Raw genomic sequence first — 27,966 nt, 5'->3', positions numbered from 1 at the left:
GAGCTGGCCAAGGCGTGGGATCGTGGCAGCCCATCTGCAGCCTTCTCCTGCAGAGCGTGGTTGAGAAGTCATTTTCATTGTAATTTTTTTAATTTTACTCGTGAAGGCTTCCAGACTCAGGGAGTCTCTTGGCTGGAAAGCAGGGAGCTGGTTTGGAGGTTGTTTTTTTTATTTATTTATTTTTTATTTTATGGAGCACTCAGCAGGAATCCAGAATTTAAGAGACGCAGAAGAATTGCTCACTCCTCAGATGTTGGCAGCGAGCCGCTTTTCCAGTTTATTTCCCTGGAAAGAGAGGATGAATACATGGAAATAAAGCAGAGGCCGTATTTTTAAATTCTCCAGGCCAGCACCTTCAAGTGATGCAGGTCTGTGCTGGCTTCCTCATCTGGCAAACCCAGCACAGAGCAGGCAGGAAAACCCACAACTGCTTTGGAAACCAGTATGGTGGGGTGTGTTTGAAGGACAGCACAGAATCATAGTATGATTAAGGTTGGAAAGGAGCTGTAAGAACCCCAACCCATCCCACCATGCCCACTGACCACATCCCTCAGTGCCATACCTGCACGGTTCTGGAGCACCCCCAGGGATGGTGACCCCACCACTGGAATGACCTTTAAGAACGTGGGATTTAAGCATGCATGGTTGAGTTTGCCCATGTGCAGCACAAAGCTGGAGCTGCTGTGGTGCAAAGGTACTTTTTAAGGAACAATAGAAGAAATAATCAGACAGGTCTGTCACCGAATTGTTTCATCTTATGCATCACTGTCTTTGAGCTTTTTCAAGTGTCTTCTTTTTTATGAGCAGTTATTTTTCACAGGCTGAGGAAGAACACAAAGCTTTTGACAGTTTCCTTACACCACAATGTCCTTCTCTTTTGTTTTACTGTTCCTTTCAGGTGAAGACTTGAACCAGAAATGAGTCAAAAGCACAAGATCTCCCACAGAGACTGGGCACGTTCTGCTTCATGAGCTCCCAGCGCTGGCACCTCACAACAGCAAAGATGTGTTTGAGGTGACCCTAAGAGCCGCAGCCTCCTGGCACCAATCTGCCACTAAATCCTTTGAAGCTCAGATAAGTATTTAACTGACATCACTGAGTCGGGCCTGGTATTGTTGTGCTGGAAATGGAAATGCCACTCCACACACAGCTGGAAATGCCAGGTTTCTGCAAAGTGAAGGAACGATGTAAGAGGTCTTTTTGTGTTGGGGTGGAGTGGGGGTAACACAGCCAAGGATTAGAGCGTACACTGTCCTGGATGCATTTCCTCACTTGGCTGCCCTGTTGCATATCTTCCCCAGGGAGGCGGTGGAGTCGCCATCCCTGGAGGTGTTCCAGGGCCATGGAGATGTGACACTGAGGGATATGGTCAGGAGGCATGGTGGGATGGGTTGGGGTTGGACTTGGTGATCTTAGAGGCCTTTTCCAACCTCAGTGATTCCATGATCTCACCATGCAGAGCTCACTGTGTCCCCTTGTAGTGTTTCCTGAAGGCCTGGGAATACACACAGCAGTAAGATCATTTTGGATGTTGGTTGTTTGTCTTGGGATGTAGAAAGTCACCACAGAACTGTAGAATATCCTGAGTATGAAGGGACCCACAGGCATCATTGAGTCCAACTCCTGCCTAACCATGGGTCAGCTGATGCACAGGGAGATTCTAAGGTTGCCTGCAGGTCTACCAGGAACAAACTGCCCATACTTCTATGTGCAGATCTGTCAGAAGAGGACACGTAATTCCCCAAGGTGTATAATGGCTAATAAGCATCCCAGCTGCACAGGCAGTGCTCACCACATCATGTCTTCCAGTCCTCCACTGCTTCTTGACTACTTTTCACCTACTGTAGGTCGTGTCTGAGACAGGGTGAGCACTGCAGGCTGTTATAAGTGTACTTCCAGAAATACACTACTTTTATTTATTTTCACTCGTCCCTGCTTTGCAAGGATGGAGTGTGTGGGAAGAACAAATGATCTGTCCTTGCAGATTTAAATAGAGGAAGAAAATAAATTGTATGTGAATATATGATCTTGCTTCAAAATGAGGAAGCATGGATTTTGAGCTCAGAGATGGCTTTGCAAGGAAAATGCCTGGTTTCCAGACCCTGGCACATCCATCAGGCAGGAGAAAGCTCTGAGTTGAGTTCCCACCTCACCTGCAGGAGTTTCAAGGTGCAATTCACCTTCTGCAGGAGTTTGCACAGTGGTATGGCAGGCTTTGGCTGTAGTTGGTTTGACTTTGTTTGCTTTGTGGCCTGGTGGTCCCAAAATAACAGAGAAGGGACCACGAATGCCATCTATTGGAGACATGGAAGAAGGGAGAAGACAGTCTTGGCTTCATTTGTGTGGGTGATATGCTACTGCAAACAGGCTGGCTGTTTCAGCTCAGAAATCCACTTCCATCTTAAGTGGGTAGGTGATAAAGTGCCTTGTCTCTATTGCACAGCAATAAGGCAAAGGTACAGCCTGCAGTATGGGATGTTCAATGTAAACATTGTCTAGTCAAACCCTCACGGGAAGTGGGGCAACAAAACAGGACAATTTCTTAGCAGTGAGTGGTTTGCTGATGTCTGGACAAAGGCAAAGAGTGAAGGCCATGGTGGTTGAACTCACACATCAGCTTTGGAGCTGTGAAACTGGAGATTTGCTTCTCTCCTGGTTTGGGGACAAAGGCAGCACATACAAATCAAAGAATCATGGAATCATAGGATAGCTTGGGTTAGAAGAGACCTCAAAGATCATGGGCAGGGCTGCCATTCACTAAATCAGGCACCAGCTCAGGCTTTTCAGGTCCCCATCCATGGCCTTGGGCACCTCCAGGAATGGGGCACCCACAACACCTCTGGGCAGCAGTGCTGGGGCCTCACCACCCCCTTTGTGGTTGAACTGAGACTCAGGACTGAGATGCGTTCACAATAACGTTTACTTGGTGGCAACACTGTGATCGTAGCTCTTATTCTTCACGAATTTCCACAGACACACTAAACACCATTGTAAACTGCAGGATCCCTGGAGAACATGAAAATTAACAGCAGTGCCTGCACGCTGCAGTTACCACTGGGCAAAACCCAGAAATTCCTTTTTGCTGAAAAGTCCAATTCTGTGGAAAACAGTGATCCAGAATTACAGACTCTTAGAAAAATAGGAGTCCTGAAAAAAAATAAAGTTCAGAAATTATCCTTCTTGGCTCCTTTAAAGCTGTCTGGGTGTTGAGCTTCTCTAAGAGAGATCAGCTTCTCTCTTTCTTTTAATTTACACTCAGTGCTACTCTAATTAGTATTGAGTGAAACAGCTTCTTTTACCATTTAATCCAATGTGTCAAACAATTCCCTTCCAGCAGTGAGACTCACCTCGGATGAGCAGATAAGGTGTTTCATTAGAGCAGGAGCTGCTCTCAATATTGCAGAAAACTGATCTCAAGCCTAAATAAAAGCAGACGAAATACGGAGCCGGACAGTCAGGCGGGCAGGAGAAACCCAACCACCCAACCATTCTCCCAGAGAGACCATTTGATGCATTTTTATTCCCTTCCTAGAAAATTAATTGATTTTATTTTATTTTACTTTTTTTTTTTTTTTTCCAAGAGGAATTTCAGTTTTGCTGAAAGGTTTTATTTCCGAGCAGTTGCAGCCTTGGCAATGCCCAACTGGGAAGCTCTTTGCAATGGAGCACAATGCAGCCCCGGAAGATGGAGAGCACAGTCAGTTTTCTGCCCGTTTTACAGATCGGAAGGCTGAGGTGTGATCTACCCTTCATTTTATTCCATGCTTCAAGGTCTGGTGGTTGGCGACCCTCCACATAGCAGGGGGGTTGAAATGAGGTGTTCATTGTGGTCCTTTTCAACCCAGGCCGTTCTTTGATTCTATGATCACTGAATCATAGGAACTGTGATGCCTTCTACGGAGCATGAGCTCCCTAGTAAATTCAATACAACAATCTAAAAAAAAAATAAAAAATCCCATTTTAAGTTTAAACATAACCAAAGATTAAAGCAAGAGCACCTTATGTACAAAATGACATTCCTCCCTTTGAGCAGGCAAAGAATTGGAGACTCCAAGGATATTATTGTTGATTTAGGTAAACCACAGCTCTCCAAGCCTTGCATGCTGTCCCCAATGGGACAGTAGCAGCATCCTTAGAGGGACACAGTTGTGGAAAATGTCTAAAATAGGATAAAGCAGTGTTGAAGCACTGATTGAGGTGGTGTGTTTGCTGCAGTGGCCCTGGACATCTGCTGGGTTTTGGGTGTAGGACTTGAAGCTTGGTGTCCAGTGAGTGCTCCAGCAGCAGAGGTGATCAAGGGCTAGGAGAGGGAGGACGGCCTTCACTTCTGCCTTGGATCAGAAGTGCTCCCATAGCATAACAAACCATTTTTGTTTTAATTTTCTTTTGGACAAGTTGAGATTTTCTAAGAAAAGAAAAGAAAACAGACTCCTGATGTACTCCAACCTGTGCCAGTTTCTACCCACTCGTGCAAAGGATGTGGGCAGTGAGGGTCAGAGGACTTGTGGGACCAGACTGAGAGTGAAAAACAGGTAGGAGGAACAGCACAGCCATTTTACCTGTCTGGAAGCGCAACCATTGCAGCCATCTTCATAGAATCATAAAATGGTTTCAGTTGGAAGGGACCCTTATAGGCCATCTGGTCCCACTCCCTTCGCTGGACAGGGACACCCACAGCTCCATCAGTGCTCAGAGCACCATCCTGCCTGACCTTGGGTGCCTGCAGGGATGGTGCACCCACCACCTCTCTGGGCAACCTGTGCCACTGCCTTGCTGTCCTTATCATAAAAAACATTTTCCTTATGTCCAATCTAAAGGGGAGGTGTTCCACCCCACAGCTCCATGTCTCTCCTGTCCTTTATCCCTGCTCAGTGCTGTCCCCACGGGACAGCTGGGGACTGAGGACAGCAGGGTGCACACTGCACATGAATAGGGGGCAGCTCTGCAGTGCTGCTAGGAGAGAAGCAAAGTCTCTATATTGTTTGAGTAACAAACAGAGGAAATATCTGTAATCTCTTTTCCCTGCCACTCCTAGGGAGCTATCTTGCTGCCTTTCCTGTGGAGTCCTCTGCAGCCATTCTGCCTGTGGGAACTGCTGCCCAAAAGCATTATTTAAGCTTCAAGCAGCTCTCCTCGGGGGGTTTATAGATTCCTCTTTGGGGCATCTGTCTCATAGCAGGAAGAAAAAATAATAGTGATCACCAGGTGGTGTCTGCTTTGGGAGGTGGGGTTGACGTGGCAGCTCCTCTCTTGCAAGAGCTCAGCTTGTAGAATCATAGAACGGCTTAGGTTGGAAGAGACCTCAAAGATCACCTGGTTCCAACCCCCCCCACTGCCATAAAAAGGAACAAACAAAAAGCCACTCCTTCCATAAAAACAAAATAAAAACCCACAACCCTTGCCTAGACCCTGAACTGCAGAGTTTGTTTCTGCTCAAGCTCTGTTACCAGCACCTTCTTCAGGAAGCCAGGGAAGCCTTGTTATGGGATCTACCCATACAAACCATCTGCAGAGTAGATGAAGTCCCAGGTGAAGGTGTTATTGCTGCTAAGAACTTATGGCCAAGCCACGTAACCCAGCTTACAAGGCATAGAAACTCCTTGCTCAGTAAAATGACATTTTCCCACATGCTCAGTTACTTGCATTGTAGATATCCCATGCACCCACGCTTTCTTCCATTACTTCCAAACTATAATTTCTACTCTTTTAGATAAACATTTTGTTTCGTCCCCTCGGTGCACATCCTTGAACTGTGCATCATTGTATGCAACCCTTTTTAGCTCTTAAATTTTGGCTTTTTTTTGTTTGTTTGTTTATGAAAACACTTTCTGTAGTGTCATTATCTCTGATATCTACAGCAATCATCAACTCCCTGCTCTTCTTTTAGTCAGAGCTATTACACGTGTTTTGCAAGAGGGTCACAATGGCTCCCCTTTGAACCACATTAGAAACTTTCTTCCCATCCATCAGTTCCTCTCCAGGAAAACCCTCTTGTGGTCTCCATCCCATTCCCAGCTTGGTGCTTGCCCATCTTCACAGTTTTCAAAAAAAAAATCCCCTTTTTCAGGACCACATAAATAAGATGCCAGACGTGATGCCAGCAAAATAGTTCACTGAGGTTTTGAGACAAGAGATCTCTTGCATTTTGCTTTTCCAGTAAAACTCTCTTTTCTGGCAGGGAGTGAGGGGAGGAGGTATGGGAGGAGAACAGCCACAGCTGCTGTCAGGTAACACGTGACAGTTTTTGAGCAACAGCCCATCACAACGGAGTCCATCCTACTTGGATTTAAAGGCCATGGTGCAGATTAAGGACCCAACAGAGCTGCCTTGAAATTCTTGTGCTCACGAGAGAGAACTGCTTTGGTGCAACGCATGCAAGAATGAAATATCATCATAGAAACATAAAGGCTGGAAAAAAGACCTCTCGGATCACCAAATCCAACCCATCCCACCATGCCCACTGACCACGTCCCTCAGTGCCACATCTCCACAGTTCTGGAACACCTCCAGGGATGGTGACTCCACCACTCCTTGGGCAGCTGTGCCATTGCATCACCACCTGAGAATGAGCCACAAGATATCCATCTTTTCATAGAGCTTCCAAGAGCAGTCTTCATGTAACTGGGTCTGGAACCACTGTGCCACATGCTGGTTTTATTGCTGTGATAACAGAGATTAGTCTATTCCCTGTATCATAAGCACTAAAGCTGCAGCTGCTGAGAAGAACTGCTCCAGGCTAAGTCTTAACAAATATCTTGGCTGGTGAATACAGAAACATAGCATCATAGAATGGTTTGAGTGGGAAGAGACCTTAAAGATCATCTGGTTCCAGCCCTCCTGCTATAGGCAGGGACATCTCAAAACCTACTCCATTCCCTATCCTTGTCCTGATCCAAATTCAGCCTTGGTGATTTTTCACCTGAGCCAGTTTCCATTCTATTGGCTGGGAGAATTAATTGTATCACCCAGTTTTTCAGATTCTTCCTGCCTTGAATGAGACACTCAGAACCCTGCAGGTTTTGTTGATGCTGTTATAAATGACTGTAATGTCTATAAAACATGCACTGTAGTTTTCTGTTTACAGCATCCCCACATCATTTCAATGTTGCACAGCTGTACATAGCATTCTCCTACTGCAACTTCAGAATTTAAACTGGAGTCCCAGGTAAACCCTCCCACAAGGCTCTGTATCCCCAGAAGAAGAAAATATTAATGTGTGCATGCCAAGTGCTGGTGAAATGCTTGTTGGAGTGCAAACCAATTGGTGGTGCCAGAAACCCCGTGGTAAAGGAGAGGTGAAAAGCAAGATTTAATGAATTTCTCAGAGCCCCGAATTTTCTTTAATTGACATTTTCTCTATGCTGACAGGTTTCTGAGGGCTCCTATGACAAATAACTTTTGTATTAAGGAGTCTTTCAGATAGAGGCAGAATTGTATTTTCACACCCCAGGTAGAAAGGATGCAGACACCAGGGTAAGAGTTCATATTTTCTGTTTCCTTGGATGCTTTCCTACCAGGGCTGGCTCCTTAGTGTTGCACTAACAAAGCCCACTCCCAAGCACTATTGCCTCACCAGCCTCATTTGAGTGCTGGTTGTCAGATAATTAACCCGCCGCTGATGAATTCGTGCTGCTGGCAGAGAGGTCTTGGCACTCTCCTAGGCACCTGCTGTCAACAGGAGGTGGAGGATGGAGAGATTCTGCAACATCCGTGCTACAGAGCATGCAGCCCCCAGGGGCTGTGCCCTCCTGCTGAGGGGGCTGCTCTCAGATGCCAGTAATAAATGGATATTTATTTTAAAAAAAAGAGGTAGGGGGGAAGGAGAAGGGGGAAGGAGTAAGGGAAAAGGAAGGGAGAAGGGGGAAAGGCAAAAGCAAAGGAGAAAGGGAAGCGAAGGAAAAAGGAGAGGAAAGAAAAAAAGGGTAAAAGTGAAAAGAAAAAGAAAGGAATATCAGGAAAAAGGAAAAGAAAGGAAGGGGAAGGAAAGGAAAGGGGAAGAAAAAGAAAGGGGAAGAAAAGGAAAGGAAGGGGAAGGGAAGAAAAGGAAAGGAAGGGGAAGAGAAGGAAAGGAGAGGGAAGAGAAAGGGAAGGAAAGGAGAGGGGGAGGGAAAGGGAAAGGGAAGGAAAAGAAAATGTCCTCATGGCCTCCACCCAGGGCAAATCAGCATGTACATCAGAGCTGTAGTTATTCATGTTGAACACTTGCAAGAGAATAACATTTTTTTCTTTTCTTTTCTTTTTCCCCATAAACAAATGATAAAAAAAATCCTGCAAGTGGAATTTGTAGTGCTCCCTTTCCTGCATCCCCAGCTGCCACAGGCGTTTGAAGATTTCAGATGGGGAAATAAATGAATGGATTTCTCCAAACCTCATTCCTTGCACAATCCTTTCACTCTTCAGGGGTACCAAAATGAGCTCAGCCCAAGGGTGAGTTTCATTGAAAATGGGCAGCATCTCCTGGGGTTTGGCAATCAAAGCCCGTTGGCTGTGGGAGACACAGGACCTCACTGTGAACAGATGTGGCTTTGGGGAAATCTCCTTCTGGCTGCATGTTCTGGGGATGAAAAATCCTTTTGTTTAGTCCTGCTGAGCAGGAGGTAGATCTGCTAACAGATGAGCAAAGAGAAAACACATGGAAGGGAAAGGCAATGTGAGCACATGCGCTGTGTGTGCAGAGGTTAATCTGGGCTCAAGTATAAAGGTAGCAATAGGTTATTTGTTAAAAACAACCCTTAATTCATCCAATTCACACAAAGAACATGTCTCCTGAGGGACATGGTTAAGTGGGAGTGATGGTGATGGTTGATGGTTTGACTAGATGATTGTAGTGGTCTTTTCCAACTTTAACGATTGTATGATTCTATGTTTTCTATCTTCCTGCTTTCCTTCTATCTCAGAGAGAAAGAATCAGAAGAAATGTATAAAAGTCATAAGCCCTTTTGGACTTCTGTAACATCTGTGTAGTGATCCTTCTCTTCTCAACAGATGCTTGCGCCAATTTGTGTGTGCAACAAAGGGAATGAAATGCATACTTCAGCAAAAGGTTTGGTGTCCTACAACACAGAGCATACTGCTGCTCAGAGGGCTGGCCTCAGAGACCTCAGGAAAGCCACTCAAACAGAAGCTCATGGCTGAAATATGTGAATTTCCAAAAAGCTGTGATGTTGGCCTTCATCAGGCAAACCATGATCATACAGCGAGCAATGCTGCCTGGGAAGCAGTGACCAAAAAGGATCTGAGGTCCAACTGTTAAGTCCCAACACCCAATGTGATGCTATGGACAATGAAGCTGATGGGGCATTGTGTGTTTGACGTGGAAGAGTGCAGGTAAGAAGGTGGGGCTGGAAAGGGAGTTCATAGAATCATGAACGTTGCAAAGGACCACCAAGTTCACCATGCCCAACTGCCAACCCTTCACCACCATGCCCACTGAGCCATGTCCCTCATGGTTCTCAGATACATATCTGCTGGGCAAAGTGCTCTGCACCAAGCCTGCTCCTGCCTTCCTTGCACTGACAAATGTGTTGCTTCCTAACCAGCAGCCTAAGACTGATTGCTTGTAATTGTCTTTTGTCTCTGAGGCCTCTCAGTACCATAATCCCAGGGGCTGTGTTTGTGCTACTGGCTAAGCACAGTCTCAAGGTCTCTGGTTTGCTAGTCATCGTATACATTTAATTGAAGCCTGTGTAGGAGCAAAGGCTGAGCAGATCTATCCTTCCATTTACCCTGCTTGACCTATCTGGACAGAGACAGCACTATGTAATAAAGGAGTGTAAGTGCTGGGTTAGTCAGAACATCCATCTTACCCTGTGCCTTATGTCTGACCATGGCCAGAGGGTCCAAGGGAAAGTCAGAAGTACAGAGCCTTCATAGGAGACTAGCAAGATCCTCCCAGCCCCCAGGCTTATTGTCTTAGACACTTCCCAAGCTGAGTGTTGCCTCTACACATTTAGCAATTCTCAGTTAATTTCTCCTCCATTAATTTGCCCACTCTCCCTATGAGCTGGCATAAACTGTCAGCATCCTCATGATCCAGTGGCAAGGAGATGTGCAACTCAGATGTGAAGAGCCATCTCTGTCATATGTTGGTCCTCACTGTCAGCCTTCCCTGCATCTTCTCCAGGAATCCCAGGAGCTTCTTGGGGATGGTGTGGTTGTTCCAAGCCAGTAAGGATGTGTTTTTTTATAAAGGGATATGTTTTGTCATAATAAGCCTTATCCAACAGTTTCAGAGCTGCTCAGAGCTCTGAGATTCAATGCCGTGTCTCTTTCTGTATTGAATTGTTTTATTTGCAATTTGCTCTCTGTTCTTTTGTTTCCTAAGTGCGTCTGCAGCCCTCGCTTTTGTGAGCTCTCTGCCAGGCTTGGAACTGCCCCAGATCTGATGATGAACCTGCAGAAGAGAGCAGGAGGTGGACAGAAGGTTTCCTTGAGGTGCATCATGTTGGCGGGCTCTCCTCAGCTGAGCACTGCATGTCCGAAGAAGGGCAATAAAGCTGTGAAGTCTTATGAGGAGTGGCTGAGGGAAGTGGGATTGTTTCAGTCTGGAGAAGAGGCTCAGGGCAGACCTCATTGCTTTCTGAAAGCAAGTTGTGGCAAAGTGGGTGTTGGTCTCCCAAGTAACAGGGATAGGATGAGAGGTGATGGCCTCAAGTTGTGCCAGGGGAGGTTCAGCTTGGTATTAGGAAACATTTCTTCTCTGAAACAGTGGTCAGCTGTTGGAACAGGATGCCCAGGGAGGTGGTGGGGTCACCGTCCCTGAGGTGTTCCAGAACCATGGAGATGTGGCACTGAGGGACAACATTAGTGAGCACGGTGGGGATGGGTTGGGCTTGGGCTTGGGGATCTTAGAGGTCTTTTCCCAGCTTTATGATACCATGATTCTGTGATCTAGGGTTGAACAGGAGAGGCCAACAAAAGGAGAGCTGTCAGGAATCAGAGCTATTCAGCAGCTTCCCTTAGCCCAACGTCATCTGCAGCTCTAGCATGTGGACTTGGTGTGGAGGTAAACAACTGATTGTGAAATCCCCTCCTGTGCTGTCACCTCCACTGGCAGACCAATGACTTTTGGGAAGGCAGTCTGCCCTTCACAGCCAAACACAAGGATAAATGAGGTTGCACTGTGGGCAGTCAACCCTGAGTGCTACATGAAAACCTGGAGGCATCAGGCCTTGCTTGCAAAGAGATCTTTAGAAGCCGCCTGAATGTGGTCCTGGGCAATTGGCTCTAGAATACTCCGGTTAAAATGACCTCCAGAGGTCCCTTCCAACCTCAAAAACTCTGTCATTTTGTAAAACCTTCTGCACTGTGGGAGAGTTCAGCCCCCATGACCAAAGTCCAGGACAGATCTTCCACTGAGAGGGATTGGGTGCCTCCACTGGGTTCAGTTTCAGGTTATATTCAATAAGGCCTCTTGCCAGGTTTTTAAATGCAATAGAGAAGCCAACCCTAGTCACCACAGTAAGCCATAGGCAATTTCTGCCTATGTCAATAAGGAGAGGTGAGGCCTTTGTAAGGAGAGGATGTGCAAGAACTGCCATAGAGCACAGCAGTTTGGCAGTTGCTTCTCCCAGTTCACATTACCAAGGTATCGATAGCAAGTCGAATGGCCCCACGGTTCTGGATTCGATGTGCAAGAGACTGTTTATAGCATCTGCTGAGAGGCAGTTACTTTTACTCTCATTGGCAAATCATTGTTTACGTCTCGTGTTTCGAAATGCAGCTGGGTTCCAGCCTTTCCTCACCAACTGGCGGAATCTGTGCCCATGTGCTGCTCTTTAGCAACACAAACAGCACAGCCAGAATCCACTTAGCATGGTTTGCTAACCCTCCAAACACGCAAGGCTTGGCTACAAGCACGCCAGCTTGTTTCCAACAGCTCCTCAAGCAGAGAGCACAGTGGGAAAGTCACAATTGGGTTAAGGGGTGGCTGAACACCTGCTGAGTAGCCCAAAACAAGAACGGGCTTGATTCTTGCATCAAGGTCAAGTGTGCCATTTATCTTCTCAACATGAATCATCTTCTTTTCCTCTGTTCCATTTGTGATTCTAGTGATGTCTGCTGATTCTTGTACATTTCACTCATTCTGCCTTTTTTTCTGGGGGGGGGGGGGGGCTGTCAGCAACACCAGCATCCATCTAGCTCAAAGATGTTATGTTGCAGGAAAGATTCTGAGAACTCAAATGGGATCTCAAGTTATGAAGGTACAGATTAAAGGCCATGAGAAGATGTACAGAGATAACTGTGGTGAGCTTGGAGGGACCACATTCATCCATTCTGAGCTGCACTCAGTCATTGGATCATCAGAGAATCATAGAATGTCCCAAGTTGGCAGCAACCTCAACGATCCTTGAGTCCAGCTCCTGGCTCCCTGCAGGACCACACAAGAACCAAACCATATGTCTGAGAGTGTTGTCTGAATTCTTCTTGAACTCCATGAGGCCTGGTGTCATGACCACTGCCCTGGGGAGCCTACAAAGAAAGTAAAGCCTGAATGCACGCTAAAGCCTCTCCTGCTGTGCTGCTTGTTCCAGCCTGGTAGGAGGAAGCTCAGCCCTCCTTATGGATCTGTCCTCAGATATGGGAAGAAGGTACAAAACACAGCATATAGAGCAACCAGTAGCTGTTACTGCTAGACGTCACATATTGAAGTCCTGCACTACCTCTGTAAGTCCCAGATGCCTTTTTAGGTTGGGAGATTTTCTTTGCAGAACTCCAGTGGTGGCATCTCAATATGTGCGCTGGATCTTGTGGTCCAACCAGCACTGCAGATATTATCTCTGATGTCTCTCACACGGTTTAACTCCAAGGCTTAGACACATCTTACAGGAGACCAAGCTGAGGGAGACCACTTGTAGACCAAGCTGAAGGCAATGCCCTATTTGTTGGTGTGAGCAGCAAATGAGATGGGAGTGTACAGAGACTACACTCATAGAATCACTAAGGTTGGAAAAGACCTCTGAGATCATCCAGTCCAGCTGTCCACCTATCACCAGTATTCTCCCACTAAACAATGTCTTTCAGTACAACATCTAAACGTTTCTTGAACACCTCCAGGAATAGTGATTCAACCTCCCTGGGCAGCCCATTGCAGCTGAACTGTAATAGAGGTGTCACAGTGATAGGTAAACATTAGGTTTTAGCCAAATATGTGAAGAGACATAATTCAAGGGAGAGAACTGAGAAACGAAGGCCAAAGTTTTTAACTAGAGGGTGAAAGAAGAAATTTAAGCAGCCCCAAAGCTTGTTGGTTCACCTTATACAGGTGAAAAATTCAAGCTCTGATGGCATCACTTAAATCCAGCTTCCAAGAAACTGCACTTTGAGTTATGGAGCTGCCTGGTGATGAGTTTCTCCTGTTAGGAAGTGAGAAGGGCTCAGAGGAGAGGACCTGGGAGAAGCCACTCCTTCTTGTTTTCCAGCCTGGTCCCAGGGTCAGGCAGCTGACGGAGTGATGAGGGATGGCTGACTCATCAGCCTTTGTGTTGTTTCGCAGAAGCCATGCAAAGCTCCTGACAGCCTCTGATTTCACATTACATAAGGCAATACACCCCAGTGCCACATGTGCTACATCACATTCCTCTTCAGCAGAATCCTTCGGCTCTCCAAACCATGTCGTGTTTATGTAGACTCCCAAGCACCAGTTATGCAATCTTTCCCATTCTCTCTAGCCAACAAACATCCAATTAAAATGTGCAGTTACCATGGTTTCTCCCTCACCAACCTAGGTAGCATAAATGTGAAGTTTGGGTTTGAGAAAAAAAAAAAAAAAAAAAGGAAAAAAAAAGAGGTATTTTCTGATTAAGCAATGTACTCATTCAGTTGATGGCCTTAAAATGTTCTGTTCAGCCCACTCAGTGTTTGGGTGCTTTAATGGTTTTCTTTTCTATGTTGGGGTTTTATTTTTTTGTTTGGTTGCTTTTGTTGTGTTTTTTTTTTTTTTTAAGTACTCAAATACATGGAAAGGGAAGAGCTTGGGAATGGTTTGCCATGACAAATACATTGTTTTCAGAGTAAATTTAAGCAGCCAGAGAGGGGAACTGGAGCTGGGGAATGTTTGCTGGAGTATATGAACGTGCTGTTGGAAATAACTCGTTGTTGGTAAAAGCTGGGTTTAATTGTAGTCTCTTAAAATCCCTGAAAGTCATATAAAGAAAAGAGTTTTACAACAAAGCATGTCCTTTAGGATGGAGTTGAAAATGAATGTGGAGCTTAGAAACAAACTGGAGTTGCCTGAACTGGGTTACAAAACCATTCTCTGCTGTGTGACTCTGGTCATGTAGCATGTCTTGTCATCCTGCCTTTGAGATCCCTTCATCACAACGAGAAATTGGACCAAAAACCCTGCGCCGTGCAATACCATAGGGATCAGGCAATGTCATGCAACTGAATTCTCCAGTTATTCCCCCGGGGAGAGCAAGAGGCCATTGCAAGCAGGTTACAGCAGCTGCAGAATGTGTCAGTAATGCAGTGAAGCTCAGCTGAATCCTACAGAGTGTTCAGGCAGTGCAAAACTTCCTGGGCTGTGATGGAGATCAGTAGCACAGTTCATAGCTGTCCAGGACATTGCCTCAGACCTTCTTCCTTTGCAAACATAAAGGAAGGCAACAGGGAAAATGGGGAAACAGGGAAGAAAGGTAAAGACTCGCTGAAAGACTGAAGACTGCAAAGTGTAGCAATTCATCATAAATAATTGCCAGCAAATATATGACAATAATGGCTGACCATGCCAAGCAAGGTTGTTGGATGGCACTGCAGATTTCAGCTAGAGAGATTCATCAGGTCTGGCTTCCTCCTTTTCCTTCTCCCCTCCGTGTTTAAGGAATAGTGAAATAAAATGAGTAGAGGCACAGAGAGGAGGTAATAAGATGGCATTGAAATAATCCATTTTAAGAAATAAAATAATAATAATAATAAAGAAAAAAATAGAAAGGAGAAGAAAAAGAAAAAAAGAGAAGAAAAAAGAAAATAATGATAGCAAAAAAAGACAAGTGTCTGTCTTGGCCAGCAGGAATCTGTGAGAGAGTCTCCTAGTGGAGAAGCTGACTGGCATGGTGTACTGCATCACTAACAGAGTTAGTGGCAGCTTCTACACTAGTAAATGGAACAGGATGGAGAATAGGTTCAGACACTGTTAAATGACTGTTGGAATAGCTGTCTGTCTCCAGAAGGTTTCGGTTTGGTCTGTGCTAACTAATGGTCTCTCTAACCAGGGCTGGGAATGCTGCAAGAGCCAGGGAACATCACCTGTAGGAAATATAGGAAAGAGTATGAACACAACCCATACTGTCCCACTTATCTTTAGGTCCAGACAACGTGTCTTGGCCCTGTTTGATTTGCTAAGCAACATTTTGACTCTGCCTGTTGTGGTATTTCTATAGAGCTTCGTTGAACTGAGATTTGTTTGAGAAACAGGGAAGGGAAAATGTTACAGAAGACAGCAGATTAGCTGTAAGTACTGGTGGTATGAGCTGCAGAGGAGTATGTTTTGGACATGGTTTGGGAGGCTTTTTAACATCATATAATGGTGCGTCTTGACTGTATTTCTTCCCTTCTGTGCTGGATTTTGTAGAAGGGAATGTATGGCAGACAAGAACTGGGTGCCCAGCCCAGTGTAAGCATGGACGTGCTGCTCAGTGCACATTGGTCTGATGGGAGCACAGTGCTGTTGTGCTCTGGGGGATCACAGCTGTGGGAATGCACACAGGATCAAAGCCATTCCTGCAGTGATGGTGGCTTTCCTGACTTACCAGGGTAGGGGAAAATCAAAAACAATGAGTAGAACTGTGCACTGCAGCAGATAGTGGGCCAAGGAAGCTCCTCTGGAGGGCAAAGCATCTCATGGGCTTGCTCCATCCAGCCCACTGGAAAGGCTGTTGACTCTCCCATTTCGATAGGCTCTCTGGTAAGCTCAGCCTGTGCAGTTTCAGCTCATGAGATCATCTGCTTCCCGAAGGTTAGGATGGAACAACATTTCACCACTGATGGCAACCTCAAAGCAAAGCAAACCCACTGAAGCCTTAATTATGTCTTTATTGTCCAGGGCCAAGCTGTGTGCGGCCTGGCAACATGCCTTTCATTCTGCAGAGATGATTACATTTATACTACATTACACATTGTGGGTTGGGGTTGGTAGTGCCGTTGTAATTCAGCAAGGGACATCTCCATTCAGATCACTCACTTGGCAGCGCTCACCACAGTGCTGTGAGGGCCATGTGTATGCAGATCCCATAAAGAAGGACTTTGTTGCCTTTCTCCCAAGCAAGTCCCTCCTGGCCACCACACGGCATGATGTAAAAGGGCTTTGTGTTGCTTGTCAGCAAGAATGCTCCAGCAGAGACTGAAAAGGGCATGGGTGAGGTGGGTTGCCTGGTCACAAAGACTGAGCAGCACAGAGAGAGCAGTGTAGAGGTGACGGCTGTTCAGGCTGGTGAAGAAGCATAGGGTTGGGGTGTGAGTTGTGAAAAAGAAGTCTTAGAAGCAGTATGGTCAAGGTGGAAGAGCTGGAGGAAGGGAGGTGGATTTCATAACAAGAAAGCCTGGTGGAAGGATTAAGGATATGAGTGGTGTGATAGCAGCAGCAATGGGGATGGGTATAGAATCATGGAATCATAGAATCGCTTGGGTTGGAAGGGGCCTCAAGGATCATGAAGCTCCAACCCCACTACCACAGGTGGGGCTGCTAACCTCCACATTTAATACTAGACCAGGCTGCCCAGGGCCCCATCCAACCTGGCCTTGAACACGTCCAGGGATGGGGTGATCCATGTCCTCCAGAGTATGGGATATAAGCCAGGGCCAGCTGACTAATTGGGATCATTGAGGACATCAGGGGAGCCCAGGGCTCGAGTCTGTGGTTGAATAGGATGTGGAGGAGGGAAAGCTGATGGCAGGTGTGAACAAGAGGGACTTTGATGGAGATAGCTGGAGAGAGTCTGGAGTCTGGAGTGAAATGTGAAAGGCATAGTAGAAGGAGGGCTGCAGGAGAACAAAAAGTCCTCTGCCTCCTGCAAAACTGAAAAGAGCAGTCCTGACCTTGGGACAGAGGTTGCCCTTTCTGCTTTTTGCAGTAGTTCCTCTGGCACACAGAATCATGGATGCATAGAATCATTAAGGTTGGAAAAGACCACGAAGATCATCACGTCCAACTATCAGCCCATCCCACCATGCCCACCAACCACGTCCCTCAGTGCCACATCTCCATGGTTCTTCAACACCTCCACAGACAGTGACTTCACCACCTCCCTGGGCAGCTGTGCCAGTGCCTGATCAGTCTTTCTGAGAAGAATATTGTTCCTAATATAGCAGAGCTTCCTACTATGCCAAGCCTACTTCTTCCCTCTTCTGAATACTTCCTCTAAAGTCAAGAGGATGTCAATGGACTCTTGAATTTTTTGGCACTTTCCTGTCCAAACCCATCCCTCACCCACCCACCAGAACCTGTGCAGGTTTCAAAACTTCAGAACAAGCAAACCCCATTCTTTTTGTGGAAATCAGTTCAACAGCTCCTAGCACACTGATATTTATGTTGACAAAGCAGTGATGATTTTCACAAGGGTATGTAAAGAGCCCAGGGTATTTGTAACCACAAGGAACTCCATCAACAAAGGACAGCCTTTCAGTGAGGGGTCTGTGCTTGCCCTGACTGGAGGGAAAGTCCAAGGTGTGATGAATTTCATGTGATTTGACAGCTTCTGTATGTCTTGTTTCTGGTCAGAAGGTTGAAAGGTGGTGGTGGTGAGTAGATTGCATAACAGCAGATCTTGGGTTGAACTAATGAGGGAGGGCTGAGAAATTGGAACAAGCTTGGTTAGAGGAATATGTGAGGTTCAGTGCCATCAACTGTTGGACTGCAGACATGTCTGTCTCTAAGCATTGAATAAATACTGGAATTCCAAAGTAAATGCAGACCTAAGATAAGAATAGCATTCCAGCCTAATCCTCAGACACCAGTGGTGAAGGGAACACTGCAAACCACACCAAATAATTGGAGTGGGCAAGATCTCTGCTAATAATCGCATATTAGTGTTCCATTTCTGCTAGATATGTTTCTTTCCCACATCACAGACTGTCTCAGCCTCCTGCCTTGGGAGGGCTGAACAGAAGCTGAATCAACTCTATGGGGCTTTCATAGTTCATGAAAGTCCCCAGGCTCCTCAGTGCATCTTGGCCATGTTTTGACTTTGTGTTAGGAGACAACGTCTTGTCCAGCTGAGTTTCTAAGGAAGGTGTGGGTATGCAGGTATGGGAGGAGATAAAGTACACTGTGGGTCATTGTCCAGTGGGGTGTAGTAAGGGGCAAACCTAGGATGTACCTTAAAAAACACTTTGGACACGGCTTGGACTTGCTTGTCTTGTAACATAGACACAGCCAAGAGTGATAGGAGTAGGAAAAAAGCTTTTTTGTGGGAAGATGTTGGAGATAGGAAGACTGATTAGGATGAAGAAGTAAGAGGAGGATTTTGGGAACCAGGAAAGCACACGGTCAATGGTAAATTATGTTTAGACAACACAAGGCTGGTTCACTCAGCAGGATGCAACTCAGAGACCCTGCCAAAGTTCTCTCATGCATCCGTGGAGAAATCATTTCAGTGTGTGTCAGATCAGTGGAATAGGGGCTGCTTCCTTCGGCAACGAAGTCCTGACAGCAGTCGTGGAAAGCAATGGATCACTCGATGTAATTGAAAGATGGTAGAACTAAATCAGATGAAATGTAGACATCGGAGGGCGGTGTTTCAGCATATACCTGAGCTAAGGAGGAAACACCCACTGCAAAATACTCAGAATGACCCAATGTAAAGCAAAAGCCAGGGAGAGGTTCTTGCAGAAGCATCCCATGTTATTCTGCTGAAGATGCTCAGATTCTTCTGGAGGCCTCTACTCCCTGTCCTGGATCATGAACAAAATGAGTTGACTACTCCAGGACATTCTACTTCATCTAATCAGTGGGCAAACACCCTTCCCAGCTCTGTCTGAGCATGGCAGGGAGACTCCTCTGTGCACATAAAAAGCTTTATGCAACAGAACTGCATGTTATCACGTTAAGAAGGGAGTATTTCTGAGTATCTTGGCTCTTCCATATTTAGGGAAAAGATAAATCAGCATCCTGAGTTGCCATGGCAAATAATATAGCAGCACCCCTGCGTAATGCCTCTCTGCAAATACTTTAATATTGAATGACTGTAATTTTGCTTTGGAGACTGGAAAATAGATTCTGAGACCAACTGAACAGCTGCTGATGAAAGTCATTTTGCAGAGGTCTCTTAAGCATCTCAGCCAGTAAAGTACAAACCAGAAAAGTAAGAAATGTTACAGCTTGATTCAGGATATGCTATCAGTGCATTTACTGGGGATGTGGGTTTGCTAGTGATTGATGGCAGGAATGACTTCAGTATAAATCTCTGTTATTTATTAAGTATTGACAGTGGGATAAGAGCAGCACATGGCAGAGTAGTTTCAGCTCTCAGTGCAGGGATTTCAGTAGCTCTTAGGAGAAGTGCTGCTTCAGGGGAAGTGTTGAATGTGGTGAACAGCTTTGGAAAACTAACCCCTCTTCCTTTCTCTGATGCCATCTCTCTGACTTCTCCATCTCTCTCTCCCAGTACTCTGAACAGAAGCTCTGTGTTGACAGGAGAGCATAAAATGCCTCTCTGTGGCAACTTCAAAGCTCCATAAATTAGCCCTTAGTGTGATTTCCTTCGGATAGAATCAGTTGATACCACCAAAGCTGAAAGACACAAAGATGGGACCACCTCCCCAAGGCTATAAGATAGTAGGATTCATCTTGGTTTGCAGGTATTACCTCCATTCCAATCTGAAAGTATAAAATGATGAGGGAGCTGTAGAAAGGCAGGGGGAAAAGGAGCATCTCTCCTCCCAGAACCAGGATTCATAGAATCATGGAATCATTAAGGGCGCAAAAAACCACTAAGATCATCAAGTCCAACCACCAACCTATCATCCATGCCCACTAAATCATGTCCCTAAAGAAGGGTCAGCACACATCCCTGGAGTCATAGCAGAGCTGGGCTAAAGTTTGGTCTTAGCACCTTCTACACTAAAGGAGATCAGCCTCAACCAGATCCTCAGGTTATATTCTGGACCATAAATGCACTGGAAGGAATGTTCCTAGTCTTTACCAAAGACACCAATCACAGCAGCCTGGAGTGGTGGATTCTGGATTATACTCATTCTCACTGGAGAGCATTAATAAAGGGAAATACAGGAAATCTAAATCATATCTTCCAGCTCCCCAGTAGATTAGACTGCTCTGAATGCTTGTGTTGGGACTCTGGAGATCCTGGTCCCAAAGCCCAATGCATTTAGAATCTATTTAGCACCTTTATCCTGTTGCTGAATCAGCATCTTACAGTAGGATGAAGGAGAAGCAGGTGCTCTCCTCTATCCAGGCTTTTTGTCTCCTACCTTTTTACAGGTAGTCCTTCACTGTTTCAACACAGAGCACCCGTCCATTTTCATTATGCTCAAGCATGAGCTGGTTGGGCTGTGAAGGGTGGGAGACTGATGATCAAGGAGTTCCATGTGGGCACACCTGATTTACTTATTTTTTTTCTTTGTTTAAACAGCATGATCCAGTAAAAATAAGGTAAAATAATCATAAGGTAATAATAAAAGGAAAAGCTGTACACAAGATCTTCAAAACAAGGCACTCCTGAAACAAGTAGTTCTTCTCCTGTATCTTGCTGCTGGTAAAAGGTGATGGATTTTTTTCCCCTGAATAAATAGCAGTGGTAGGTCTCAGAATAACATGCCAAGACACTGGTTTATCTAGGAGATTTCTCATTCATTCCCAGGTCCAGAATACATGGTGTGCTTCAACCAGCAGGCAGGCTTGTACTGTCAATCCTCCCTGTGGTTTTGGTGGCTGAGGAAGCTGGAAATCGGGATTACTAGATATTCTCCCTGCCCGGCTCCAATTTTTCTTCCTCTTTTTCTACATCAATCACTTCCTTTGAACAAACATCATTAACAACCAGAGATATGAACCCTTCTAAGGACCTCAGAGCTGGCCAGACAGATCAGGGACAGGGACTTCAGTGTTGCCTGGAGTGCTTGTACAAAGGAGAAGACCTCATCTGTACATAATGGGTCTAGACTTCAACATCAATAAGAGAATGATTTTCTTTCTTCTAGGGCATCTTGCTGAATACAACATAGCCAAAGCCTTTGAAGGAGTTGGCCTTGCATGGCATGTCATCAGATGGTGCTTTTAATGAGTCAAGCCTCACTCTCCAGAGATGGCTGGGATGGGTTCTCCGTGTTCCTAGAGTCATCATCTATGATTGTGGAATAAAGAGAAAGATTTTTCATGGATGCATCTTTCATGTCCTAGGAAGAGAGTTTTCTCTCAGAACAGCAGACTGCTCTGGATTGCACACAAAATCTGAGAAAATTTCTCAAGTTGGCAAGACCTCCTTTCTTCCTGGAGCCCTCATTCCTCTTACTTCAAAGCCAGCCCTGCAACGTTAGATGCATCAAGAAGAGAACGTAATTGGAGCTGCAGTTAGCAACATGGCAGTCCCCAGATGCAGGGCATATTTGCTGTGGAGATGGCATTTAAGGCAGGTTTTCATTATGTGGAAAGTGTGTATCCAAGCCATCCTGCAGGGTGGCGTGGTGCCTGTATTTACAGTGCTGGCAGCTTTCAATAGCAATCTATTTTTAATGAAACCAAGCTGGAATGTGGTGCCTGAACCCTTGATTTAAGGCAGATTTCTAAAGGGAAGATTTACGCAAATTTGCTTGATTGGAACTTAATTATTGCAACAGTCAAGTTCAGCTCAAATGATCTTGCAGAGACAGCCACAGGAGTCAGATAATTCATGTCAGAGAGAAGACATCAATTTGCATTCCTTACATTTCCATTTGGAAGGTTTCCTAATTCTGGAGTAAGCAGGAGGCATTGCAAAGAAAGCGAAGGGCCAGCGGGACTGGTAGTGGGTTGATCTGTTCCCCAAAGTCCTCCTGTGAAAGGCATTGTGTATGAGTTATGGCAAATCCAGTGTCACCAGGAAGGCAAAACACTGTAGACTCGTGCATCCCAGCACTGCTGAATGCTGCTGTGAAGCCAAAGGGATGTTTGGGGGCCCAGGTGTGAAAGGTAAGACAGGTCTTGGTCCTGGTGAACGAGGGACTATAATTTGCAAGGTTTTATTGATCGTTTTTTTAAATAGATTTATTCAATTTTAGTTATGGTGTGGGGAGCCAAATTTAGGGAATGGGAGAAGAGCAGAGCCAGCTCCAAGAGTCAAAAAATGATGGGCATATGCAATGTTTTAAGTTGCCCTGTGTAACTGGGTTGCCTTTAGCAACTCAAGTTCATTCTTTCCCATTTAGTTGCTCTTCAGTGCTTAAAGCATAATAGGAAACAAGCTGTCTGGTATGCCCTCAAAGACATGAGTCCCTCACCCTCCTACGTAGGGCATGCCAATGTGGTAGTGCAGTTATTTATGTTAGGAAGGAGATGCAGGTCTCTCTCACCTCCTTCTGCATGTTTCATGGTGGGCATGATCCTCTCACCCCTGCACCATGACCAGTGGCCCCCGGTTCTCACTGGGTTGTGTACATGAAACATCACCTTTGGACAGGTTTAATTGCCAGTGAGCATCTTCAGAAAGCCTAGAGGATATGTTAGTCCTGATGGGGGAAGTCTCTGGTTTGGATTTTTGTCAGGGGCAAAATTTGTCCCCATTTGCACGTTCTGAATTTGGACATTATTCCTTTTGGGTCTGATGCAGAAGGGAGGTGTCAGGGAGCAAGGAGTAGGGAGAATGGCATCAGGTTGGGAAACCCAGTGATGCCTTGGCAGGATGCCTGCTCCCAGCTCGTCTCACACAGTTGGGAGTGATTAATGAGACAAAGTTCTCCTCCTTCCCCCACCACAACCCGCTGGGCTGTCCGGGTTGGCGGAGACTGTGGTTTGGGTTTCTCTTGTTCACTCGGCTAAAATGCAGCTCCGGTGATGAAGAGGGAGGCTCTTGCTGGATACACTTCTGCTGTTCTCAGCAGTGTCTTCACCTCCTCAGCTTCTCCACTGCCTCATGGGCTCCAAGTCTGGTTTCCCTGCCTTCAGCACCGTGTTGCACTTCAGAAAACAGAACAAAGATAGGAAGGGTGCTCCAAATACCTGGACGCTGAAAGCTACCTTTCTCTTTGAAGCTGGTTTGTTTTTCCAGCCTTTTCCAATTTGCAAATTGGTCAGCACGATAGGAATTTCTCTGATCCTTTCCTTAGCCAAAGGGGGAAGAAGGACATGCTATCACTTCTCCTTCCAGAACTCAAAAAGGAAGAGACTTCTAACCAATCTCTTGAACACTTGAGGCAGAAATGACACCTCACATCTGGGTGTTGAGGTTCCACTTGATTGCAGACCACAGGCTGAGACCTGCTGAAACCTCTGACACCTCCTGTGATGTATTCTTCTTCCCTAAACTTCTTCTGTCACATTCTGAACACATGTGAAGCACTGGCTGCATCTGGCTTTAAGAAGCTTAACATCTCAACTGCATGTTTGTACCTGTCATGAGGTAGTTTCAAAGGACAGTCCCTCAGTCTTGTACCATTATTCCTAGTTCCCCTTCTCTAAGCCCCTCCTGATTCTAAAGCGTTTTTCTTCTCTTTTTCAGGTTGGATATTAGGATAAATTTCTTCTCAGAAAGAGTGGTCAGGCACTGGCACAGCTGCCCAGGGAGTGAGGGGGTCATCATCCCTGGATGTGCTCGAGAACGGTGGAGATGTGGCACTTGGGGAATGACAGAGGGCATGGTGGCGTTGGGTTGGAGTTGAACTTGATGCTCTTCTCCAACCTTAATGACTCTATGATTCTATGGCCACCATTTGGTTCAAAAGTCGAATGCTCAAAACCGAGACTTAAGATGGCCCATAAACTCAGCTCTGGAAGGGACCAGCTCACTTAATCATAGAATCATAGAATGGCCTGGGTTGAAAAGGACCACAATGATTATCTGGTTTCAACCCCCTGCTATGTGCAGGGTCACCAACCACCAGAGCAGGCTGCCCAGATCCACATCCAGCCTGGCCTTGAACGCCTCCAGGGATGGGGCATCCACAACCTCCTTAATCAAGATGTAGGAATCCTTCCATGGAGACTCAAATTCTGCTATAGTCTTCCTTCATGATGCTGGGCAAGTCAACCCAAACTTTACCAAGAGAGCCACAAATTCTTGCTTTCAGTGAATGTGGCTTGAGATGCTGAGATCTAATCCAGCACGGAGCTGAGCAGTTAACAACATCTGGGCTTTTCTGGGAGATAATGTGGAATATAATCAGTGCTAGCTCTCCTGTAGTTTCTTAGAATTGACAAGTGGGTTGAAAACAAGCTGGAAGATAAATGTGTGAATGGATGAAGCACTCCATGGAGAACAAACTACATTCTACAATTCCTAAGGAGATCTGGATAAGAATAAATAATGGTAATATTAACGAGTAGATGAGTGTTTTGTTCTCCTACCATGGGATACCATGTGTACAGTGAATAACATGAAGCATTAAATTCACTGTGAGAAAGTGGCTGACAGCACACTTTTAAGCTAATTAAAGTAATTCTAGGTAGCTTTTTCTTGCTTGAAATTAGGCAGGGTAATTTTATAGATATTTAGGTCACTCTGAGTGCACATACTGTATTTAGCAATGCAGGCTTTCTGACTAATGTGGCTGTCTTTGCCTGCATTCATGAGAACCAGTTTTTCTTTGTAGTTAAATTTATCCCTGAATGAAAGATGAAAGATGAAATCTTGAAGATTTCTGTTGGTTGTTCTAATCAATGAGTATACATCCTCCTTTGAGCTCAAGGAAGGAAAGGGTGATCTATGTATTTATAGGAAATCATAACTAGTTCTACACAGAGGCAAAGATTTTGTTTTCTTCTCTGATTGTTGTTTACCATGCTCTAATTAGCTCATCATTAATGGGAATTAAATGTCCTATTTAGCTGGAGTAGGTGCCCATGCTAATGTCATTAGTGCAGCCAGCTGTATTTGATATTTCTGTGCACAAGATCCGAGGCAGGGAAAATCACGTTGGAGTGATTCTCTCCTCATTGAGGAGCCCAAAATTTCATGTTGAAATGGACTTCCATGCAGGCACCAGGCTCTCACATGACTTTGCCTTCTTATTTAAGGAGCAGCGTGAGCCCTGGGAAAATGAAAGGCTATAAAAGAGCAAAGGCTTTCCAGCCAGCTCGTGACATTTGGCCTTACATCAGCATTTTGGGGAGAAGTGGAAAGAATGACTCAGTGTGCAGAGGAGGTTGCAACAAAGAGGGAAAGAAAACAGGCCCTTACGTGATGTGGAAAAAGCACTACCTATGCCTGAGAAATTCTTGACTAGCACCAAACAAAAGGACAGGGAGAAAGGGACATCAAAACTTGGTCATCTAAAGGGGAGCTACAGGAAAGAAGGGGGCTGACTCTTTAGCAAGGGTGTGTGGTGATAGGACAAGGTGAAATGGTTTTGAACTTAAAGTGGGTAGATTTAAGTTGGATAAAAGGGAAAAGTTGTTTACAGTGAGGTTGGTGAGGCAATGGAACAGGTTGCCCAGAGGTGTGGCTGGTGCTTCATCCCTGGAGACTTTCAAGGCAAGGCTGGACCAGGCTCTGAGCAACTTGATGGAGCTGCGGATGTCCCTGGTCATTGCAGGGGAGTTGCACTAGATGGCCTTTAAAGGTCCCTGTCATCTCTAAGCATTCTATGATTCTATGATTCCATCTAGTCCATCTAGATGGAATTCTTTGTTGGATTCTACAATAGATTCTATGATTCCATCTAGTCCATCTAGATGGAATTCTGTGTTGGATTCTACGATGTATTCTATGATTCCATCTAGACTTCCTCATGACATCATGTGAAACTTTTCCCCTTCAAAAACTTGGGTTTTTTTTTTAATTTTAATTGTATTTTAAAAAGTAAAAATGAAACATTTGAGCCAAAAAAAAAAAAAAAGAAAGCAATAAAAGAAAAAAGCCCAAGCTTGGGAAATATCACCCAAAGCTGTCACTTTCTGAGTCATCTCCACCATTAAAATGGAAGAGGTTGTGTTATTTCCTATCCCATCCCAGGTTCTCCCCTCAGGGTGCATGATGAGTTTCTGTGGCCATGGTACATCAGGGAATCTTTTGTTTAGCTGAGGACCTTTAAATGCAAAGTAAAGCACTTCTTCCAGGAAATAGACTGGGAAAAAGAAAAAAAAAAAAGAAAGAAGACATTTGTAATTTCTTTTGTCTGGTTTTATTATCTGTACTACTGCAGAAACACAAAGTACCAGTTGTGGCCCCAGTTTGAGCTCAGTGCTGCGTATAGGATGGAAAGACCAACCCTGTCCCAAACTGCTTACAATTAATGAGCAAAATAAGAGGCACCAAAGTGGTTTCCATGAAGGTTCCTGACTGCCACCACTTGATAATGGAGCTAGCACCTTTGTTGGCGGATGTCACTGCCTCTTTTATCCCATTTACAGAGCTGTTACAGCCTGGAAAACACAAAGATTGTCACCGTTCCTTATATTTGTGACAAAGAACAACCCCTCTCTTCTGCTGTCACATTGCTCCCTTGGGTTAACATCCTCTTGAGTTGTAATCGCCATATCATTTTGTCACTAAGGCAACCACTGCCTTCACTTTGGGAATCCGAGCACATGTAGCTCCAGCTTTGCCTTTGGGCTCCATAATGTTTCCTTCCATCTGCCTCCACGACATAAGAAGCTCCTACATGTTCCACAGGGCCTCTTTTTCCAGGGATCAGCCATCGGAGAACGCAATTTCCCTTTCTGCACCCACATGGGAGGTCCCTAAATTATATGAGAACGATTTAACTCTGTCCTGGCCTGCTGAAATCCTCTGAGGTTTAATCACTTGGCAACACAAGAGCTGCCCACGTGTGCCAGAACCAGTGGCCAATCTTCCTCCAGATCTGGCTTTTGACATTAATCATTTCCAGCTGTTTCTAAGAAAGATGTAAGAAGTGCTACACATGATGAATTATGCAATTTTCCCACAGGGGAAGTTTCATCCTAATGGGCTGTTGGTAGCTTGTTTGTGCTCTGCAGTATGAGAATTGATATCTTTTTCAAAGCCATCTAACATAGCTGTAGATGCTCCATTAGACAGATGAATGTCATTTTCTTTCCTTTCTTTTTCTTCTTGAATCTTGCTCACCCCTGAGCTTGCATAATGGCTCTTGGTGATGAGCTCCACAGCTTAATTAGGCATTGTAATAACACATTTTAAATTGATGAGGTGCTCTATTTGCCTTTTGACTTTCTTGGGTGGGTTTTGCTTTTTTGTTGTTGTTTTTTCTTCTCATTTTTTAGATATGACAGACATGACAGAGGGATTCCCAGCCTGTTCCCTCAGAAACGTCCTTCACTTTTACTGCACTTGGGATCATAGAATGGTTTGAGTTGGAAGGGACCTTTAGAGGCTGCCTGGTCCAACTCCCTCTGCAATGCACAGGGACACCCGGAGATCCATCAGGTGCTCAGAGCCCTATCCTGACTGTCCTTGGGTGTTTCCAGGGATGAGACATCTTTCGTGTCTCCTCTCCTCTCAACCAGTTGTGACTCCCTGAGGCAGGTGAAGATTTCCTCTATCTTCTAATCCAAAATCTTCTTCATAGAATCGTAGAATCATAGAATGGCCTGGGTTGAAAAGGACCACAATGATCATCTGGTTTCAACCCCCCTGCTATGTGCAGGGTCACCAACCACCAGACCAGGCTGCCCAGAGCCACATCCAGCCTGGCCTTGAATGTCTCCAGGGATGTGGCATCCACAGCCTCCTTGGGCAACCTGTTCCAGTGCGTCACCACTCTCTGAGTGAAAAAATTCCTCCTGATATCTAACCTAAACCTCCCCTGTCTCAGTTTAAAACCATTCCCCCTTGTCCTATCGATGCCCTTTTGAAACACAGGCAGAAAAATCCTCCTTTCTCC

General features: G+C 45.4%; 1 long non-coding RNA gene across 5 annotated transcripts; it reads left to right on the top strand.

The window, feature by feature from the left end:
- The first annotated feature begins 1,156 nt into the window (after positions 1-1,156).
- On the top strand, positions 1,157-27,759 carry LOC101750579. Of its 5 annotated transcripts, none has more exons than XR_005859802.1 (6): positions 1,157-4,532; positions 6,179-7,165; positions 8,276-8,427; positions 8,986-9,327; positions 10,325-10,434; positions 10,895-14,106. It is a non-coding gene; the product is annotated as an uncharacterized LOC101750579 (long non-coding RNA). The 5 variants fall into 5 exon arrangements; XR_005859801.1 differs by lacking the exon at positions 1,157-4,532 and having other exon boundaries at positions 4,759-7,165; positions 10,895-11,005; positions 12,163-14,106; XR_005859800.1 differs by lacking the exon at positions 1,157-4,532 and having other exon boundaries at positions 4,759-7,165.
- Positions 27,760-27,966: the final 207 nt, after the last annotated feature.

This window comes from Gallus gallus, chromosome 4, assembly GCF_016699485.2.
Source record: "Gallus gallus isolate bGalGal1 chromosome 4, bGalGal1.mat.broiler.GRCg7b, whole genome shotgun sequence".
In the NCBI taxonomy this organism is placed as follows: Eukaryota; Metazoa; Chordata; class Aves; order Galliformes; family Phasianidae; genus Gallus; species Gallus gallus.
This window is presented reverse-complemented; position numbering and strand designations above follow the sequence as displayed.